Source organism: Octopus bimaculoides, chromosome 11 (genome assembly GCF_046866305.1).
Source record: "Octopus bimaculoides isolate indiv1 chromosome 11, ASM4686630v1, whole genome shotgun sequence".
In the NCBI taxonomy this organism is placed as follows: Eukaryota; Metazoa; Mollusca; class Cephalopoda; order Octopoda; family Octopodidae; genus Octopus; species Octopus bimaculoides.
Genome location: NC_142938.1, coordinates 4,743,113 through 4,764,442, shown reverse-complemented (window position 1 = coordinate 4,764,442; position 21,330 = coordinate 4,743,113). Strand labels below are relative to the sequence as shown.

Genomic DNA, 21,330 nt, shown 5'->3' with positions numbered 1-21,330 from the left:
AGAGTAATATGCTTTATTTAAAAGCAGCAGAAATATAACAAAAAACCGTTACTCTGAGTTTCACGTTCCCGTTCATCGGACAGTTTTGTTACAACCATCTTTTAGTTGTATTCGTTCGTCTACCAAAAAATCATCTTGCTCGACATTGGTCAGACCAAGACTACAGAAGTTGACAATGTGTCACACTGTTGACACGGAACCCGATATCATGTGTTTAGAAGGAAAAAGTTTTCAATACACTCATGTCTAGTCTCTATATGTCCATTCGTGTGTTTGTGTGTGTAATGTGTGAGTTTATGCATGTAGCTACATATGAATGCACATATGCTTGCATATGTGTGAATATATGTATACACGTATACATAAATATATACACACACACATATTATATATATATATATATATATATATATATATATATATATATATATATATAGAGAGAGAGAGAGAGAGAGAGAGAGAGAGATACACACATCTATATATGTAAGTGTGCGTACGTGAGCGTGTGTGTGTGTATGTGTATGTATGTATATATATTTATTTGTATGTTATTCTCCGTGTGTATGTAAATAAATAACTGAATCAAGGTACTAACCACATATTCAAAATGTTCGTGCGACCTGTATATTTTCGATTTATTACATTTCTATAAATGTTTAACTTAAATATACGCAGATATTAACTACGACATTCAGTCAACGCAAGTCATCAAAAAGTTTTACTACCTCTTCAATGATCTCGTATGTTTGTTTTTATCGCAGTTGATTTGTATAGTAACATAATTTCAATATCATTTCTATCTGTATATATCGAGGCATTAATAATATATGTCAACATTTTTTTTATAGTGAATATACCCACGCTGACCATATAGCTTGATAATATATCTTTTCTCTCTGGATGATAATTTTCAGCTGAATATTAAAAGAGGCCATGTGATGCCTTGCAAACTTTAAATTAGTAAGCAATTGTTGGTTTGTAATTATTGAATAAAGAAGAAGATATTTATGAGACTGTAGTAAAAAATATCCAATATGTATATTACAAATGTCAGCAAATGTCTATGGATATAAAATCATTTCGGTAATATCTAAATGACAAAAATGAATAGACATCTAATAATATAAAAATGACTCTAAAGAGCATGTGAAATGAAGTGGTCTGGAATAGTAATCAACTGTTTATTTTACTACTTAATTATATACTAGGAAATATTTTGGTGTAAACTACAGTCATGTGGCTAGTGTTTAAATAAGTTGGAGATATTTCCTACAGCAATGACAGCCAAAAAATTACCCTAGATGAACTCGCCAAGTAATGATATATAGATAAATCTCTATATGGACTCTGAAAAGGAAGGTTCGGAAACGATGACTTGTATATTTATTCTTAGCATATTCCGGCAGATTCGAAAGCGAATATCCTCTTTACTGTTTTGCTTGTCGTTTGTCACAGAAGTTTAACTTCTTTCCGACAACTGCGTGATCACAGCATATTCGATTCATTAACACACGGGATTCTGGCGCACTAGTGTTTCGAAACGTGTGTCACGATCCCGGGCTAATGAATCTAAAAAGTCGCATATTAGCTGATAAGACAATTGTAGAGGAGCAGCGAGTGATCTGACCCAGTGGTTCTCAACTATTTTTGCCCCTCTTCATTTTTTTTACAATTAAATATTATTAAGAGTTATATGCAGACATTGTTAGAATGTATTTTGTTTGTCATACAAGTATAACCAATATAAGTTTCATAAACGTTAATGAAAAATCTAATATGGATGCCCAAAGACCAGATGGACCACAGTTGAGAGGCACTGATCAAGACAGTCTTCATTTGTATTTCGTAGAAAATTCCTATTTATTTTGTCAGTTGACAAATTTACCAAAACCCGTACCCTGGCGTGTTGACCAGGTTTTCAAAACATGAGCGAATGTACTTATTAAAAAAAAAAAAGCAAAAATAGGCCGAGGGATATAAAGGACTGATTTATTATGTTACGGTCCGATGGTGCCGTTGTTAGCCTAATGATTTTTTTCTCAAACATATTGTCTGTAAGAAAAAGTTTTCCGTTTTCTTTCCCGCAACTAGATGCCCACATTGAAACACATATATTCACACAGGCAGTCACGCATACGCACACACGCAGATACATCTTTTCAACAATGGGGCAATGAATGCAATTCTGATGGTAACATGAAGCAAATCATATCGGCCTCACTAACAAACTAATACTTATTCTACCGACACCAAAAGAGGACTGGCAAATTGGGCCTCAGCGGCATTTGAACTCAGAACGGCACAATATGGAGAGTGCCAGTATCTGTAACAGCCTTTGGAAAATGATTCATTTATACTTCGGTTGCTTTTATTAAAAATGTTTCATCTTAATTACAGTTGCCCTGTCCTTGGAACGACAGATAATATCAAACATGAATATATTAATACATATAGATTCGTAAATAATGAATGAATCATTGAGCGATTAGCGTCTTTAATATCTCCATCTGGCGTCAATATATCCAATTTATAACATGTCTATAAATGCTAGTTAAAGCTATGTGGATATTAACCGGCTAAAATCTGTCAACACTCATATGAAAAGTTACTATCTGTTCCGTGATTGCAAATATTAGATTTTATTGGAGGTAATTTGCATGACGTCATTGTTTCAACATCAACGAGATACGTATAGCAAAATATTTTGAAATAAATCTTTATAGCATGCATAAGCAAACCACTTATTCACTTTGTAAACATTGCTTTTGCCCGTCGAATCTTGTTCTTGTGTAAATATTAAAAGGCATCATAAAATATTTTGCAAACTTTGAGTAGAAATATTTGGCTAAAATACAGCATTGCATATATTTGGAAAAGGATAAAAAGTCCACGTTTATTACAAATACAACGTTATGACGGGCCAGCTGTGTATGAATATAAAATTATCGCAGCAATATTTAAGGGTGATAAAACCTCTTTAGAACCAGTCGTTCTAATTATCAAAGAAACAGCTGTAGTAGGCATCCCAATGAAAGGGATCTAAAACGATAATTAGCTATTTATCCTCGCATTTAAATGGATGCGATAAAAATAATATAACACGGTATCTAAACCAGATGTAGACTGGTGGACTAAATAACTAAAATATACAGAATATTATATTTACTTTAGGCACATGACAGCGAATAATATACAGATAAATATATGGATGTGCGCTCGCGTGTATATATGTCTATATATGTATCCCCCCTCTCTCTCTATCTATTTATCTATCTGTCTATGAGAAAAGAATACATTAGTAAATAAACAAAGCGTATGAGTGACTGCTTGTCTTGCTTGATACATCAAGCAAAACAAAACAAAACAAACCATACGCAACCGAAAGGACAAGATAGAGTTAGTCATGGACAAAATTGTTTGAAGTAAACCCCAAACACACGGCTAACCTTGTCCATGAAGGCAGTCTCGAAACAATTATTGACAGCCTGGGAACGCTAGTGAGGTCATGGGGGCCCTGACCAATAATGTACCACATGTGGCAGTGTATGTCTTCGAGTCAAGAGTAGTTGGAAACTGCACATTCATATGGTCGAGGTAATTCTCTTCTTGTTGCTGTTGCTGAGCGGGAGTCATAACGGAAGAGAGAAGAGTCTTCTGCTAGAACATAAACATCGCTGCAGGACTCATTTATCTCCAGTTCTGGACCAGTTTTCCATCTCCACGATGTAGTCTGGCGTCAGGGTTTGTGAAGTAATCGGAGACATGAGGCATTGCAAGAATAACTGAGGTATCACAAATTCTTTCCCCAATGCCATATATGTGTAAGAAAAATATATATGCCTTTCTCTATCTCACACACACACATACTCTCTCCCTCACATACTCTCTCTCACTCTCTCTCTCTCTCTATCTATCTATCTATCTATCTATCTGTCAGTCTATCTGTCTATGTATCTATGTATTTGCCTGTCTAACTGTATATCTACGTCCATACATACACGCACATACACATATATACATGCTTGATGCAAAAATATAACACTAAGGCTTGGTAAAAAAACAGAGATCTTGGTGTATTTGGTTAACTTTCACAAAATGGGAAAATGGAGATGTCTTTTTTGCTTCTAGAAGACCCTCTTCGGAAACAAAAGGTCGACAAGGAGATGGAAAGAATGGAGAAATAGAACGAACGTTTATACAACCGTTACGACATGCTATGACATGAAAAGGATTTTCTTCAGACATGTAATCGCGGGAAACATTTCAAGAGGAACGACTTGCGAGTCTCTTTTAGGCGTACACCAAACATAAGTAACACCTAGAAAATAGACCTCCAAACTGTCACTAAGGCAAGCTGATCAGGTAAACGTAATGAAGCAAACCCGCAAACAGTGAATGCAGTAGTTATTTATGAAGCGGAGATATTATTCAAGTATTCTGGAGTGACAGAAGGCCCTTTCAAAACGTATTCAACAAGCAGTTCATAGTTTAATATATCTGCGTGCTGTAAACTCACAGTGATGCAGATATTACATGCGGCTACCATAAAAAAAAACAAGGCAAAACAAAAGAAAACTTCTACCGATTATATGTTCATTTATACATTACTGTAATAATGTGTTGCCTTCCTCAGTAGCGGAGCGTTTGAAAATATTCTGATTAGAGTTTTGCTTTGACATTCAGCTTTTCTTATCTAGGATGCTCTTAATTGATCTAGGAATTTGTGGATTGTCTTAACTTGTATATACCTTGTTTCCTTGATTAATATTTCATAGGATGGTTTTTGCCAATAAGCACATCTTCCTAACACTATGAAGTTTTACCGGTTCAAGGTGTTAACGTTTGTAAGTTTCCATTTGTACAGAACTCTGTCATTGTTGCACCTTCCCATAGAGACATTGAAACGTGTTCGAGCTCATTTGATCTTCTCCAGTAGATCTATTGAAGGTGTAACGACTGTGTCAGTTATCAGGTCACTACTGGTGCGAAGAAGACTTGACACCAACTGAGATATTTCCAAATGAGGTTAGCAGTGTTTGTGTGATTTCAATGGCTTAGTTTCACCACACGGTCTCCGATCTAACGAGTACGTTTCCGAAATATCAGTATATCGGTTTTTTTTTGGAATAAGCAGAAGCACGGCTGAGTCGGAAAACGTTTGCTTGTCAACTACATCATTCGGGGTTCCGTACCAAAGCATGACGGGCAGGTGTCTTTTACTATTGTCTCGGGAACTGAAAGAATACGTCGTAGAGGAACTTTGTGAATTAGATGCTAAGTTTCGCTTTCCCTGTGAGATGAATATATGGATATATATACCATATATATATATGTATACAAGCTAACACACGTTTATGTATATATATATATATATATCTATATATATATATATATATATATATATATATATACATATGTGTGTGTGTGTGTGTATATAAACATATCAATACATATATATGTACATATGCATGTGTGTGTATATATGTACACACACACACACACGCATGCACACAAGCAATTTATATATGTTTTCCACTACGCAATCTAACGGGTGGAGGGGAGAGTGAGAGACAAAGAGAGAAACACAGAATGTAAAAGAGAATATTATAGAAGAGTAATATATATTCTTTGTAAGTGTGTAAGTGTGTTGCAAATGAATTAAGAAAAAAAAGGTCACAATTGTCGCCAGAAAATGTAGATGGTGCCATTATGACTGATGAGCGCTAGAAAAGAAAACATTAGCTTCATTTTCATTAAATGCGTTTCGAAACAAAGAATTGACTGCAAAATCTGATTATTTTAGGTGTTTTAATTATTTCTGTAGTGAATACTCTGTGAGTGAGGAAACTACGACAGCTTCTGCTAATAGTAGTAGTAGTAGCAGCAGCGGTATGGCTGGTGGTAGTTGTAGTAGTATAGTCGTATTAGTTGCGGTTGCTGGTGGTTGGCAGTAATTTTAATTTCGTTCTATTTCCAGTTTGGGTAGCAGCAATGATAGAGGTAGTGTCCTTGTGGTTGTTGCTGTTTTTGATGGTGGCATGGGAGGAGGTCGGTGTTCGATTGGTGTCGGCGGTTGGGGTGTCGCTGATAATGTTTGAACCTCGTTTAGCCCAAAGTTAGTTTTGTGAAGTGAAACGATCAAAGATATCTCAGCAGTAATCAATGCGTCTTTTGATTTTTTTTGTTGAAAGATTCTATTTGGAGGGTTAAATTATGTATCAATATTCCGGTCACTATGACGTTGTTGATCAGTTATTTCTAGGAGGCCAAATTGTGTCGTTGACATTGTCTCACGGACTCAGCTGTCGCGTCCTTTGTTGATCTTGTTAGAAGTTTCCATCTTCACAGTTGTGACAATTCCTTCATTTGATACACACACACACACACACACACACACACACACACCCACACACACATACACACACACGCACACACACACACACATACACACACACACACACACACACACATACACACACACACACATATATATATATATATTTATTCAAAATTCAAATAGGTTATGATCATTTATAAAAATAATGATAAAGTGGCTGGCCGGCAAACATAATAAAAACATAATAAAAATAAACAAAAATCTCCTAACATAAACATGAGCGTAGTTGCTTTTCTATATTTGTATATTGCCCGAAATGGTCGTCACATGTGGTATTTGTATATAAGTGTTTGAAATCATTTATAGAAGCATGAATATATATATACGCACACACACACACACACACACACACACAGATATATATATATATATATATATATATATATATATATATATATATATATATATATACATATATATATATATATATATATATATATATATATATATATATATATATATATATATATATATATATATACATACATTACTGTTAGCACCTCGTTCAGAGATTTAACATTGCTTATATATATATATATATATATATATATATATATATATATATATATATATATATATATATATATATATATATATATATATATATATATAGTGTAGTATATTGCCACTTAAGTGTGGCTGACCCCTAGGGGTGGATGTTACTGTTGCTTTTAGCCCCAGGAGGACATCTCCTCCAGCTGACTTATATATATATATATATATATATATATATATATATAAATATATATATATATATATAAACTTGTTCAGATAGAGGGGCACAAGGAAAACAGGGCTTCGTCGAGACACATCTACAACACACAGGTTAGTGGCACTAGAAATAATCAGATATGTTTAAAAAGGTCGAAACGATACACAAACTAATCTCGGAAATAATAATTTAAAAAAACGAAATTAACGATGATGTGATTCGGTGTCATCCGCTGCCAAACGTCATTAAGACAGAATGGTGTTCCTTATATATCAGATGTAAATATGCAAAGTACTTACGCTACACGATTACTGAAGATACGACCTTCTACATAACCAGTATGGACTCTTAGGATTTGGACAAATCAAACGCGACTGCAATGCATTCAGCGGGACACGAAATATGAAATTGTGTGGAGAAATATACAGACTCACCAACTGCCACCTTATATATATACATATATATATATATATATATATATATATATATATATATATATATATATATATATATATATATATATATATATATAGAGAGAGAGAGAGAGAGAGAGAGAGAGAGAGATATGGAGAGAAAGATATACATATAGGCACGCATATATATACACATGCATATGCATATATGCATATATATATATATATATATGTATATATATATATATATATATATATATATATGTATATATATATACACATATACACACACAGACACACACACACACACATACACACACACACACACACACACACATATATATATATATATATATATATATATCAATATGTATATATATCAATATATGTATGTATATTTATATATATATATATATACATATATATATATATATATATATATATATATATATATATATATATATATATATATATATATATACATATATATACATATATTGATATATATATACATATCGATATATATATATATTATATGTGTGTGTGTGTATGTGTGTGTGTGTGTATATATATACACACACACACACACACACATATATATATATATATATATATATATATATATATATATATATATATATATATATATATTGATATATGTATGCATGTGTTTGCTTGCATCTGTTTCTGTGTCTGTGCATGCGTATATGTTTCTATGTTGTGTAGCTATGTCTGCGTTTTTCGAGAAAAAAAAAGCAGGCGCTCCAAATTCAATTTCCTCTTTCGATAACCTTGTTTTTATCATTATAAAATATATAATTTTTGACATATGTTAATAACGATATTGGTGTGCGCGGCGAAGAAGAAAATGTACAGATCGAAATGAAGAAGAAGAAGAAGAAGAAGAAGAAGAAGAAGAAGAAGAAGAAGAAGAAGAAGAAGAAGAAGAAGAAGAAGAAGAAGGAGGAGAAGAAGAAGGAGGAGAAGAAGAAGAAGAAGAAGAAGAAGAAGAAGAAGAAGAAGAAGAAGAAGAAGAAGAAGAAGGAACGGTTCTGTTGTGATGCTGATTGTTATTGTGGTGTAATAGGCGTGGTTTATAGCGGTGATGGATGCGGAGCGAGCAACGTATGTGGTGGTGGATGTAGGTGGCTGTCATCACGTTCTCGATAACGATGACGATATTGAAATGTAATCTATGTTTTCACGTTGTCGGTAGATGATAAAAATGATGACGACGGTGATGATGGTGATGCTGCTGCTGCTGCTGCTGCTGATGATGATGATGATGACGACGATGATGACGACGATGATGATGTAGATGATGATGATGATGGTGGTGGTGGTGGTGGTGCTGGTGGCTGTGCCGTTGGTGATTATGAAGATGATGACAATGCTGCGACTTCTGCCGCTAGTGAATGTGACGATGTTGATGATGATGAGGACGATGATGACAATGATGATGATGATGATGATGATGATGATGTTGATGATGATGATGACAATGATGATGTGGCGGATGATGATGAGGGTGAGGAGGGGTATGATGATGATAGTGATTCTGCTGCTGTTCATGATAATGAAGCTGATGACGATAGGATGTGTGTGGGCGTGTGTGTGTGTGTGTGTGTGTGTGTGTGTGTGTGTGTGTGTGTGTGTGCGATCATGAGGGTGGTGTTGGAGCGGGTAATCAACTTCTGTAGAAATTCACGAAGGCGAACCAATGCAATTTCCTATCAACACATAGAAATACCGCAGGGAAGACATTGATATATGCTTGAATGCTGTAGAGGTGAACAGCCCAGGATCTAATTTCAGTCTTCCACTGTACCAATGGTTTTTGTTAGACGGAAGAAAGGAAATGATATTTGTAAAGAAGAAATGATAAAATAAGGTTCATGAGTTACAGGTAAACAAAAGAATCACGCTTCATATTACGCGGGGCCGCTCCAAAAATATGTATAATTGTGAACCAGTTCCTAAATAGAGTAACATCCCTTGAATATAGGTGGTTACAGGACGTCTGTCAAATATCATTCGTCGCTTCCCTCTGGAGATTGCATTAAAACAATACCACTACACACGGAAAATAAAGTGGAAAGTAACTGATCATTAAATCGAAATAGCATCATCCGCGAATCTCAGTCCGAATTACTTCCATCGCACTAAATATCTTGCTTACGATCATGCAGAAGATTTCTCTACATGGTCATAAGAAATATCAGTTACATTTGAAACGTACTTGAAAGTTTTTCTTTGAAAACCCAAACCTAAAATATAATATGTGTGAAAACCAACCGGGATGGTGAAAGAGAAAGAGTAAGATTATGGAACTTAAATGACCATCGATATTTTCGTTATATTTTGCGGCAGGGGTTGAAGAAACGCTGCCAAAATGCAGCACAGCCATGTTCTTATTACCGTCTCAATTGTAATACAAAACCATAAAGTTTGGTTACTCCTACGTAAAGATTGCTGCCGCCGTGTTCATAGTCAATCAAAAGATGATCGAGCTGGAAACTTGCAACAATATCTCATCCGTAATACAAGGAATTTATATGACTGATATATTCTGTGCAGCAGCCTCCTGTCAGAGTAGCACTAACAACCTGCGAATATCTTCTCAGGAAAGGCGGACCTAAAAATAGAGAAAATAGCTGGTGTTGCATCGATAGATTTAGCATTAAGTGATATGAAAGACCTTGACAACTGCACACCAGTTTGTATATCTGTCAAAGCTTCCGCTTGAATTCCCAGCATCTGATGAGGTGAACATAACTTAAACACCCACAAAATCTTAAACGGAGTTCAGTCAAAACTGTTCTTAAATACAAAACTGAATCATTGCAAATATGTTGAATTCTACTTCGTTACGTTTCCTCACTCATTCGTATACATCTCTGTACGCGTGTAAATTATAGGCGTTTGGAATCCGAGCGGGTAACTTATTAGCAATGGAGCATAATGAAAATGACAGTGTAATAAACACGTTTGGAAGGCGGCGAGCTGGCAGAAACGTTAGCACGCCGGGCGAAATGCTTAGCGTTTGTCTTTACGTTTTGAGTTCAAATTCCGGCGAGGTTGACTTTGCCTTTCATCCTTCCGGGGTCGACAAATTAAGTACCAGTTGCGTACTGGGGTCGATCAAATCAACTGGTTCCCTCCACCAAAATTTTGGGCCTTGTGGTTTGAGAAGAAAAGAATAAACATATTTAGAAGATGTATAATTCTCCCCAATCTTCTTTATGATATTTATATGTATGTATGTATGTATAGGTATATATATATATATATAGATTATTAATCTTTGAGATCGTTAATGCGCAGTCTCCGTTGAGCAAGATAAACACTCTCAACCGAAATCCTCACAAGCCAATGCACGTGAACTGTAAGTCACGTGACCCACCCCTGCGATCCAAATCGCAGCACTTGTGTTTACAGCCATGCTCGAATGAAACCTAATGATAACGTATATACATTTCACCACACAAATGCTTTCTAGAAAACGTTAGGTGCAACGCTAGAAGAATGCATTTACCATTCCATCCTTGACCCCACTTTTGTAACATAAACATCTGCGTTCATTCTCTCATCATTTATCTTCCTTTATCTCCTTCTTCATCTTCTCCTTGTGCTTCCTTCATTCTCCCTAAAAATATATTTTACAACTCACCCAATTAAGCCATCCATAAAGATATTTCGTTTCTGTTACACCCTACACTATTATATCCCACCTATTTTGCACTGCATCTTTTAACACACTTACACCGAAACTTATGTATGTGCGTGTGTTTGTGTGAGAGTGTTTGTGTATGTGTGTGTATGCGTGCGTGTTTACGTGTGTGTCCACCTACACATGTATGTGTGCATGTATTATACATATACACATATATGCATATATATATATATATATATATATATACATACATGGATGCACTTGCTCAGAAACACATATCACATACGCATGCACATGCGCGCGCGGACTCACACACACATACGCACATACACACACATATATATATATAGTATAGAATGTGATTGTAATTGTTCTGAGAAGAACAGACACCTATAATCGAAGTGAGACAGTATCCGGACAAAAAAGACCAAAAAGGAGTCTGCTGTAGGCAATGCACTGGTCGATCGAATGAAAGCACTCTGAGATAAACGATTGGTAGGTAGGTCACTCTTTTTAGGAATACTTTGATGTCATTAACAAACACCTGTCCGACTTTTATACTTTTGTCTTACTTAACCTGTATACATGCACACACGCATGCACCACGCATGCACGTTCGCACGCAATCACTACCACACACACATTTGCATATATATATATATATATATATATATATATCGTGACCTCTACACAAGGTCTTTGAATACGAGAACGTAATGATGATTCCTACATACTTTGGTCGTAGGGTCACAAAAATAAAGATCAAAGATGTACCAGCTGAGGTACAAATAAAACGGCTTGTGTTTTCCATTTGTTATGATATCGAGGAGGCAATCCATATCTTACAAAGTAGGAATCGCTGTCTTGGATAGGAAAACTGGATTGGTCAAAGAGTGGAAATCCTTGCTCAAGTTGATCATATCAGCATTGAAAGGATTCCAACTCTTATCGAACTGGCAGACGGTTCGAATTTGCATGTGGCCGTCGATGGAAGAGAGCTAGGTTGCTACGTTTGTGGTAGCAAGTCACACTTAAAAATCAATTGCCTATTAGCACAGAAACAACAACAACAACAGCAACAACAACGGCAACAACAAGATCAAGGACAACGAAAACAAAACCAAAAACCAACCCAAAAAAAAAACACCGCTGCTACTGACATCGCCATAAGCACAACTGGTATAACAGCTCAACCAACAAATGAAGGAACATCAGCAACCAACCCAGCCAAACGGCACTACAAACAGCGCCACCAAGAATAGAAACAACACCATATATATATATATATATATATATATATATATATATATATATATATATATATATATATATATATATATATATATATATATATATATATATATATATATATATATATATAAAATATATATATACTATATATTTTATATATACTTTATCTATAAGGCTCAATTTAATTTTAATTTTTTATAAATTGATTTTAATTGAGTTTTTTACCTGTAATTTTGGATTTTGTCCCTAATATTATTATATATATATATATATATATATATATATATATATATATATATATATATATATATATATATATATATATATATATATGTATGTATATATATATATATATATGTATGTATATACAAATGTACATATAATTATATATGTATATATATATATATATATATATATATATATATATATATATATATATATATATATATATATATATATATATATATATATATATTTATATCCATATCTATCTATGTATCTATGTATCTATCTCTGTATATAAGTTTTGGCCTATCTATACAATTATATATGAGTTCATACTTACATACACCTCTTCTTTGATTGACGCTAAACGAGAAAGGAGAGAGAAGAAATTGGCAGAAAGAGAAAACGTTATATAAATACTTATACACACACACACACACACACACACACACACATATATATATATATATATATATATATATATATATATATATATATATATATATATATACATTCTACACACGCACGCATACATACACATGCATATACACAATTGAAGAAAGAAAGAGAGAGAGAGAGAGAGCGAGAGAGAGAAGTGGAAAGACAGAGTTTAACTACAGAAGGACAGGCGCGTAAAGACAAAAGCGGCAGACAAAATAATAACCCCTCACACTTTAAACGTAGAGTAGTTACAGAATGAAAACGTCAGCTATAACAGAAGCTTGGTGTCCGAGCAATCAAATCAACGTTGTTATCACACCTAGCAATGTTGAACCTACTCTGACAGTTCATGCACCTGTATTTATTTGATTCTTGCATTAATGCTAAACCTCCTGGGTTTTGCTGTCGATATGAATTAGTAGAACGCACTTAGACATAAGCGTCTCGGTGTGTACGTACGAATTAATAGGTGTATGTATATGTACGTGTATTGTATGTGTGTAATTATGTATGTATGAATGTATCTATGTGTATGTATGTGTATAATAAATGTGTTACCTTTTGTGTGTGTATATATATATGTGTGTGTGTGTGTGTATGAATATATGTGTGTATCCTTGTGTATGTTTGCGTGCGAAAGTAAGTCACCTTTCTGTTTAAGATATACTACCAGAAAAAAACATATGCACGTATACGCAGAATAACACAAAATATCACATATATATATATATATATATATATATATATATATATATATATATATATATATATATATATATGCGTGTATGTATGTGTGTGTGTGTATACATGCATATATAAATACTTTGCGAATTGAGATACTGTTAGGTGCACCGATAGATACATTGGTAGATAGTTAGATATATAGATAGATGAATAGATAGACAGATTAATAGGTAAGTAGATAACTAGAGAGACTTTCTCGGTAAGAAAGTAAATATGGAAGAAACGAATTCACTTGTAATTAATTTTATACGAAGTCTCCACATACAGATTCGACCGAATGTTCGCCATAACGTTGGCCAGAAATATAAATAGTCGTAAGACGACCAGTCATGTGACTTCAGATATCAGCAGCAAATGGATCTATGACTAGAATAAAGCACAACATATACGTGTTAACAATAAAAAGGTTATTGTTTAATGAGAGAGTGTAATAGCAATGGCTGTTTATTTAGAGGTCATTTTCTGTGATAGCTTTCGTGAAACGTCTTGGCAAATCAGTCATTCAGTCTGGTGGCTTACGTCACATATGAAATTAACAAAGTAGTTGTGATGTACGATTTCTTCATGTTCAACATCTGTTTGCATTTCAGAAATATAATATGCGTACTTATTTACATAAGACATACATACATAAATATATATATATAGATATGTGTGCGTGCGTGTGTTCTGTCAGAAAGAACTACATTGTGGTCGTTACCATGAGACAAAATCGCATATACGCCTTTGGTGCAAAATGCACTCTTGATTATCGCTTGCAGAGAGATAAATCGCTGCCATATCCAGCGCTGATTCCACCAGATCAAGTAATTTCGACCTTCTTTGGTCTTGTCATTGAAGGATGCTCGAGCTATAGAGGTAGAAGCCATTTATCTCCTCATGGTGATACATAAAATAACAGTGCCAGAATAGGCGATGGTGTCTCGGTGGTGTCTCGATTGTTAATATATATATGTTTCACTACTTTGGCAATTACTTTTGAGCGGGATTGGCTACTCGACCTGAAGAAGATCCTAACTAGTCCCCACCTCTAAGCGATACGAGATCGCCATGTCGCGCACATATGACTGTGATGTATGTGTCTGGTGTTCCATTATCAGACGAGCAGTCATGAAGGGTATAATGGGCTTCGTATATTTTATCCCAGGGTCAGTTTGATGGCACTCTTTCACTCAATAATAATAATAATAATAATAATAATAATAATAATAATAATAATAATAATAATAATACTAAATGATATCATAATGAAAGAGTTTGATTAGATTCAAACATGTCACGAGCTGTATTCCTCACTAGCCAAAATAATAAATATCTTACATATTGACTAATATTGAATTACATGCATAGCGTTACTATATCTAATGGGTTTTTTATGCTCCCTATATTAAATATATGAATATTATATTTAACTATGTTCGTCTAGCCTAAAAGAAGGTAAAAAAAAATATGCATTAGAGATTCTACTCACATATCACAAGCTTTAGCTGTTATGAGTTTTTTTTTCTTTAATTCTACAATGTCTTGGTGAATTTCTGGCTATCGAAGGCCGTACCGTTAGATGTAATATCTCAAAAAGCTAAGATACTATCTATACAACAACAAAACTGTTGTCTCTGTAATATGGGCAGCATTGAATATATGGAAAAGAAAATCGCATTCGTGTATTGATCGAAAATATATTGAAAAATTATTAAATTTCGAATATTTAAAAGAAAATCGTAATAAGTGCAGATTAATATTAAAAATCAGACCATTATTACGTCATAATAATGCAAGGAATAGAAGCCTAACACATTTCCATTTCCGCGAATATTATTTCTCTGTTTAAATGTTATATCACCCTTAAGAATAGCGATGCGAATATGAAGATAAAATATGAAATTTCAGTCTGAATAGTCTGAAACGATTTTTCTTTTTTCCAAAAGGCATCACATATATAGCAGAAGAATATAAAGCGAACAAAAATATGTAGGGGAAAGAGATAATGTTCCATTATGTTTCGATTTTTCAAAAAATAAGAAAAAGAAAAAAGTTGCCAAAATAAAATCAGCATTTGTTGAAGAGATTTGTGAAGAAGTCTGGCAGTCGATTGAATGAAACTTATCGTACACGGCATTTCATTTTCTCAACATCATGGAAGCTGAAGGTGCTGAATTGCCTTCAATCGCAATTGAAATCAGAAATTCAAGAGGTGCATTCCATTCACATCGGTAATTGCAGAAACCTTTCGAATTATATTCTATAGTTATAACAATTAAACCTTTGCACGATTACTTAATAGAATTCATTGCATAACTATTTATGCCATCACCGCTAATAAATCACAAGATCCGAGGCCCAGAACGTAGAAATAATGAAAAAAAAACAATAATAATAATAATAACTATTTACTGTTTGTTTGGTTACCTAAATATTCGTTTCATGTACAAACATCATCCATATTTGGAATGTCATTTATCTACGCCTACGACAGTATATGAGTCTTGTATTGAGATTATCTCATGAGAATATCCTAATACTTAAAAAGTGTCTACCTTATACCAAATGAGAAACAATTTTTGAAAAAGTACCAGTTATGTGTTGGGGTCGATGTAATCGATCGCATCTGCCATAAAAAACCGCGTGCCAAAATTTGAATTATTATTTATTGTCTTTGCACAGCCTCTAGCGCTGGGACTATATTAAGGTGCCAGCTGTTCACGACCCTGGGATAGTGAAACAGCACATCAACATCTGTGACATTTGATCTTACAACGTAAAAAAGAGCCGAAAAGCTGCTAAAGGCTCTTGCAGCTCACCCACTTAATTATAACAAAGGCAATTCAGACCATAATTTTTAAGATCAACACATTTGCTTACAAGCAAATATATTTTGCCAACTTAAATTATTTACGAGATTTTTAATATCACCAAAGAAAAATCTAATATTGTTTCGTCCTTTGCCAATACCATATGTAAGAGACGAAAGCTAAGGGGCAATCTAGCTGAAAAAGCGACGGTTTGATATGAAAAGAAAGCACGTTTTTTCTTCAGTTGTGATACAAATGCAAAAAGCTCAAGCTACAGATTATGCATTGTGCCCTCAATGCAATATCAAGATATAGCCATACACCTTGTGTGAGATGAGGTCTCTTACATGTGCTGGAATATGGTCATTTGCAATTGTATGCTTTGTGCTAAAAACCTTTCGCAGTGGTTCCTAAACCTTTCGCAGTCGTTCCCAACAATAGTTCCCAACTTTGTTTCCCAGCCCTTTTTATTTCAATGAGTTTTTCCACGGACACATTATATATATATATATATATATATATATATATATATATATATATATATGAAACTTACATAGAACCTGGATTGTTTCAGGCCATGTGTAACTTAATAGCACCACCTAATAGGATTATCTAAATCCTTCTTAAGTCAAGTTTTTGGTATCATGGTTCATTCGGGTAGGGAGTTCTTGTTGAGTGAGTTGTATCCAGTATATTATTGTTGTTATTTGTAGAAGTAAAGGCGCATGGCTCAGTGGATAGTGCGTCGAGCCTACGATCGTGCGATTGCGAGTTCGAATCCCGGACCGGCCTGCATGTTGTATTCTCGAACAACACACTTTATATCACGTTACTCCAGCTAACGCAGCTGTAGAAATGAGTTGCGACATCACTGGTGCCAAGATGTATCGCCCCCTTTGCCTTTCCCTTGGATAACATCAGTGGTGTGGAGAGTGGAGGCTGGTATGCATGGGCGACTGCTAGTCGTCCATGAAACAACCTTGCCTGGACTTGTGCCTCGGAGGGTAACTTTCTAGGTGCAATTCCATGGACATTCATAACCGATGGGGGTCTCCTCTTCCACCATTTGTAAAAGACCAAAAGCAACAATTTGCAATAATAAACTCTTCCGTTAAATATTTGCATGCGTTTTCAGTTACTTCTTCACGCAGCCTAAGAAATGCCTTTCCATTCATCAGCTCAGCCAGTCGTAACAACATACCACCAAAGAACACTCTCACGACAAACGCTTTTAGGGAGACATAATATTGCCTGTTCAGAATTTTCATATAATTTCATGTGTTTATGTCCGGTGTACATCGGTTGTTATTTCCGATTGCTGTTTCCTCTAAAGTATGAAGGATACTTTATATTTTTTTATATAAATGTAAACACTTCCCGTTAGCGAAAGCTGAATCTTGGTTTACAAGCGTGAGTAGATAAACATTCATGTAATTCCTGCACATATAGATTTTTGCGATAGATTCTGCGATACGTACGCGTACGTACTTCGTTTTTTTATCATTTACATATTCAGAACAATAATTTCGAAGGTATGTCGTCTTTCTAAAACGTTTCTGGTCTTAATATCAGGATAAAATGATTTTAGTGGCAGAGGATACAATCGTTAATAGCCAAGGCAACTTTCGTATAGCTTCATGTGATACAACAAATCCATTTTCATATGTAAATGTTCGAATAAGGAAGAGCTTCAATATTAATATCAGTATGAGTTAAAACACAAATAAGTGCTTATACATGCATGGAAGGACTTAATATTTAGAGTGATATAAAACGAGAAAACGAGGGTTAGGACGTTTCTACTCAGAAAAATATATTAGATTCTTCTCCACAAAAGAAATAATAGGAAAGAAAATCGATAGGATACAAAAATATTACACAAAAATAGATACATATTTTAATAGGGAAACCCGTAAAAACGTTGAGAACAACAATTCGCCGATACGTATATGTACATGCATATATATATGTATTTGTGCGTGTTGTGTTTGTGTGTGTGTGTGTGTGTGCACATCTGTGCGTTTGTACGTCTATATGTATATAAGCATTTATACATACAAACATACATATATACATATGTATATATATGTATAAATATATATATATATGCTTGTGTGCAAACAGATATACGCAAACACACATACACACATGCACACACATATATGTATATATACATGTTTATATATATATATATATATATATATATATATATATGTATATATATATATAACTAACTATATATATATATATATAGTTAGTTATATATATATAACTAACTATATATATATATATATATATATATATATATATATATATATATATATATATATAGTTAGTTATATATATATATACATATATATATATATATATATATATATATATATATATATATATATATATATATATATATGATTGCGGAAGTCTACACATGCTTAACGACAAACTTGACACAAAATACATTACAAGAAACAAATGCACCCATCTAATGTAATAGAGAGAAACTTATGAAAATAAAGAAATACCTGAAGAGTACACTATTGCTTGTAACAGATTGTAATACATCATCGAGATGTATTGTATGTAAAGAGTGACATCCTCAAGGAAAGTAATTTTCTCTCGTGATATACTCGGTAAAACAAATACACAAAGACAAACACATATCCAGAAATACACACACACTCACACACACAAATATACAAAGACATACACACACAAAGTGACACAAGTATTTATATATTTATGGTAGCATGGCTGTGCGGTTAGAGTTTTTTTCCCAACCATTTGCTTTTCAGTTCAGTCCCACACCAAGGCCATGTGGGTGAATGTCTTTTACTATAGCTCCGAACGACGAAAGACTTTTGTGTGAATTCGATAGGGCTTATGTGTGTGTATGTGTGTGTGTGTGTGTGTGTGTGTGTGTGTGTGTGTGTGTGTCTGTAAATGAGAAACAATGATGAATAAGTGTTAATTCATTACAGCCGTTTCGAGTGACTCCTTCCATTGATCAACTAAACGAGTCACTGGAAACGGCCGTTTATATTTTATTTATCTACACTGGAATCTGCGCTTCGGAAGTATTTGGAAAGTATCTTAATATAAAATACGTGTCTGAACAAACAAGAGCATATCTATCCACTAAGTTTTAGCGTGTCTTGTGCATACACTGCATGAATATCAGGTGCAAAATTTCTATATAGAGTTTGATATTCACCTAAAATTGTTTGAGTGTGCAAATAAGTTCGTCCAAACAAAGTGTCTCAATTTAAGTACCAAATTCAACTGAATCTAAATTACAATTGATGTTATATATATATATATATAAAAGGTTAAACATACAAAACAGAACAAGGAAGAAAAGTTAGACGAAACCAGAACAAACGGGGAACTAGACAAAGGATTAACGGACGGTGCATAATGCACTGACATCATCGATTAGAGGATGCATACATGCAACATTGGAAATTTCTTTGTTAGGCCCGGTTACCCTAGTGTTTTCAGGCCCGGTCACGCTGCATTATTAAAGTAAATTGAACTATTGTACTACGAAACTTCCTATGTGCAGGAACTTCCAAATTTAATAGAAATATGCCACCATAAGTAAGAGTAAATCCTGTTATATAATGATCTTTAGTGCACATTCCATGACAAACGTAAGGAAAGACCATTACAAAGAAACAAGATCCATCGAAATAATGTATATTTTCTAGATGTCTGCTGAAGACATGAACCGCCTACATACTTACACACATATACCATGTGTATGTCTAGATATGTGTGTATTTGTATGTACATATGTATGTATGTATAGCTGTACGCACTCACACACTCACACACATAAATATATGCATGCACATCTGCATACATACGCAACTACATATGCCCGCATGCACACATGCATAATCACATAGCCAAGAGTACACAGACGTATATAATAAACATATATACAAATACATTTCTTTGTATGTGTTCGTATGGCTATGTAGAGATGTTGTAAGTGAAACATAAAACAAACCAGCACTTTGAATTTACTTGACTATCTCAGAAGTAAATCTTTGCAATTTAGATGTGGTTCATGATAATAGAATGTCGCAAATTGTTTTGGCGATTCTAGATCATCTTCCTTATTGATATCTGGCGGAGCCGTCGGTGAAGTATATCCATGTTATATTGGGTTTAATAGACAAGGAATATACCTATATAATTCTAATGACATCTCTTGTGACATTGTAGATATGGAATGATTGAAAGAAAATCTGGCCATTGTTACGTGATAGAATTATTTACGAAGCGTAATTCTTTAGAAATTCTTCCAAGTGAATACTGTACATGTCTTTCAAAGAAAACTATTCGTAGTTAAAACACAGGTATATGACGTCATAATGGAATGTGTATCAGGCGAAGATATTTCGCATGAAGACTTCCAAAATACGAGAAAATAAATGTCTTTCGAATTTTCTTTTCATGCAACCCTTTAAATTGGTGGCTTTTTACCTTCTTCATGTCTATAAAGTAAGTACCAGTTGATTACTTAGGTCGATGGAATTGACATTTCTTTCTCCCCACAAAATTTCAGATATCGTACCGACAATGGAAGTGAATATTCTCTTCGAGATCTCGACCTAATGGATGTTTTCTTCTGCATATTCTGAAATGGAACGAAGAGAAAATTTTCCGTTTTTCAC

At 34.0% G+C, this 21,330-nt stretch overlaps 1 long non-coding RNA gene across 1 annotated transcript in view; it reads right to left on the bottom strand.

Annotated features, from left to right (window-relative positions):
* The window catches only part of LOC149133163 (uncharacterized), a 19,747-nt gene extending 3,745 nt beyond the window's left edge, over positions 1 to 16,002 (bottom strand). Inside the window, exons 1-2 of the long non-coding RNA XR_016243559.1 lie at positions 15,328 to 16,002; positions 13,012 to 13,034 (exon numbers count right to left, since the gene is read on the bottom strand). This is a non-coding gene — a long non-coding RNA (uncharacterized LOC149133163). The remainder of the gene's footprint in view (positions 1 to 13,011; positions 13,035 to 15,327) is intronic.
* Positions 16,003 to 21,330: the final 5,328 nt, after the last annotated feature.